Raw genomic sequence first — 3184 nt, 5'->3', positions numbered from 1 at the left:
AGACGGGGTTAGACGGGTTAGACAGGGTTAGACGGGGTTAGACAGGGTTAGACGGTGTTAGACGGGTTAGACGGGGTTAGACGGGGTTAGACGGGGTTAGACGGTGTTAGACAGGGTTAGACAGGGTTAGACAGGGTTAGACGGGGTTAGACAGGGTTAGACAGGGTTAGACGGTGTTAGACGGGGTTAGGGTTAGACAGGGTTAGACGGGGTTAGACGGGGTTAGACGGGGTTAGACGGGGTTAGACAGGGTTAGACAGGGGGTTAGACAGGGGGTTAGACGGGATTAGACAGATGGAGACGGGGTTAGAAAGGGTTCAGACGGGGTTAGACAGGTTAGACGGGGTTAGACGGGTTAGGGTTAGACAGGGTTAGACAGGGTTAGACGGGGTTAGACAGGGTTAGACAGGGTTAGACAGGGTTAGACGGGTTAGACGGGTTAGACGGGGTTAGACGGGTTAGACGGGGTTAGACAGGGTTAGACGGGACAGGTTAGACAGATGGAGACGGGGTTAGACGGGGTTAGACGGTGTTAGACAGGGTTAGACGGGTTAGACAGGGTTAGACAGGGTTAGACGGGATTAGACAATTGGAGACGGGGTTAGACAGGTTCAGACGGGGTTAGACGGTGTTAGACAGGGTTAGACGGGGTTAGACGGGGTTAGACGGGGTTAGACGGTGTTAGACAGGGTTAGACGGTGTTAGACAGGGTTAGACAGGGTTAGACAGGGTTAGACAGGGTTAGACGGTGTTAGACAGGGTTAGACAGGGTTAGACAGATGGAGACGGGGTTAGACGGGGTTGGACAGAGTTAGACGGGGTTAGACGGGGTTAAACAGGGTTAGACAGGGTTAGACAGGGTTAGACGGTGTTAGACAGGGTTAGACGGGGTTAGACAGGGTTAGACAGGGTTAGACGGGGTTAGACGGGGTTATACAGGGTTAGACGGGGTTAGACGGGTTAGACGGGGTTAGACGGGGTTAGACGGGGTTAGACAGGGTTAGACGGGGTTAGACGGGGTTAGACGGGGTTAGACAGGGTTAGACGGTGTTAGACGGGTTAGACGGGGTTAGACGGGGTTAGACGGTGTTAGACAGGGTTAGACGGGTTAGACAGGGTTAGACAGGGTTAGACAGGGTTAGACGGGATTAGACAATTGGAGACGGGGTTAGACAGGTTCAGACGGGGTTAGACGGTGTTAGACAGGGTTAGACGGGGTTAGACGGGGTTAGACGGGGTTAGACGGTGTTAGACAGGGTTAGACGGTGTTAGACAGGGTTAGACGGGGTTAGACAGGGTTAGACAGGGTTAGACGGTGTTAGACGGGGTTAGACAGGGTTAGACGGGGTTAGACAGGGTTAGACGGGGTTAGACGGGGTTAGACAGGGTTAGACGGGGTTAGATGGGGTTAGACAGGGTTAGACAGGGTTAGACGGGGTTAGACGGGGTTAGACAGGGTTAGATGGGGTTAGACAGGGTTAGACAGGGTTAGACGGGGTTAGACAGGGTTAGACAGGGTTAGATGGGGTTAGATGGGGTTAGACGGGTTAGACAGGGTTAGACAGGGTTAGACAGGGTTAGACGGGGTTAGACAGATGGAGACGGGGTTAGACAGGGTTAGACAGATGGAGACGGGGTTAGACAGGGTTAGACAGGGTTAGACGGTGTTAGACAGGGTTAGACAGGGTTAGACAGGGTTAGACAGGGTTAGACAGGGTTAGACAGAGTTAGACAGGGTTAGACAGGGTTAGACAGGGTTAGACGGGGTTAGACAGGGTTAGACAGGGTTAGACAGGGTTAGACGGGTTAGACGGGGTTAGACGGGGTTAGACGGTGTTAGACAGGGTTAGACGGTGTTAGACGGTGTTAGACAGGGTTAGACAGGGTTAGACGGTGTTAGACAGATGGAGACGGGGTTAGACAGGGTTAGACGGGGTTAGACGGGGTTAGACGGGGTTAGACGGGGTTAGACAGGGTTAGACGGGGTTAGACGGTGTTAGACAGGGTTAGACGGTGTTAGACAGGGTTAGACAGGGTTAGACAGGGTTAGACGGTGTTAGACAGGGTTAGACAGGGTTAGACAGATGGAGACGGGGTTAGACGGGGTTGGACAGAGTTAGACGGGGTTAGACGGGGTTAAACAGGGTTAGACAGGGTTAGACAGGGTTAGACGGTGTTAGACAGGGTTAGACAGGGGTAGACGGGGTTAGACAGGGTTAGACAGGGTTAGACAGGGTTAGACGGGGGGTTAGACAGGGTTAGACAGGGTTAGATGGGGTTAGACGGGGTTGGACAGAGTTAGACGAGGTTAGACAGGGTTAGACGGGGTTAGATGGGGTTAGATGGGGTTAGACGGGGTTAGACGGGGTTAGACGGGTTAGACGGGGTTGGACGGGGTTAGACGGGGTTAGACAGGGTTAGACGGGTTAGACAGGGTTAGACGGGTTAGACGGGGTTAGACGGGGTTAGACGGGGTTAGACGGGGTTAGACAGGGTTGGACGGGGTTAGACGGGGTTAGACAGGGTTAGACGGGTTAGACGGGTTAGACGGGTTAGACAGGGTTAGACAGGGTTAGACGGGTTAGACAGGGTTAGACAGGGTTAGACGGGTTAGACAGGGTTAGACGGAGTTAGACGGGGTTTGACGGGGGTAGACAGGGTTAGACAGGGTTAGACAGGGTTAGACGGTGTTAGAGACGGGGCTAGACGGGGTTAGACGGGGTTAGACGGGGTTAGACAGGGTTAGACAGGGTTAGACAGGTGTTAGACGGGGTTAGACGGGGTTAGACGGGGTTAGACGGGGTTAGACAGGGTTGTTAGACAGGGTTAGACAGGGTTAGACAGGGTTAGACGGGTTAGACAGGGTTAGACAGGGTTAGACGGTGTTAGACGGGTTACACAGGGTTAGACGGGGTTAGACGGGGCTAGACGGTTAGACGGGGTTAGACAGGGTTAGACAGGGTTAGACAGGGTTAGACGGGATTAGACAATTGGAGACGGGGTTAGACAGGTTCAGACGGGTTAGACAGGTTCAGACGGGTTAGACGGGGTTAGACAGGGTTAGACAGGGTTAGACGGGGTTAGACAGGGTTAGACAGGGTTAGACAGGGGGTTAGACGGGGTTAGACGGGTTAGACGGGGTTAGACGGGGTTAGACGATGGAGACGGGTTAGACAGGGTTAGA

This window comes from Oncorhynchus nerka, unplaced genomic scaffold, assembly GCF_034236695.1.
Source record: "Oncorhynchus nerka isolate Pitt River unplaced genomic scaffold, Oner_Uvic_2.0 unplaced_scaffold_1682, whole genome shotgun sequence".
Lineage (NCBI taxonomy): Eukaryota > Metazoa > Chordata > Actinopteri > Salmoniformes > Salmonidae > Oncorhynchus > Oncorhynchus nerka.
The sequence above is the reverse complement of the archived record's forward strand: the minus strand, read 5'-3'. Positions refer to the sequence as shown.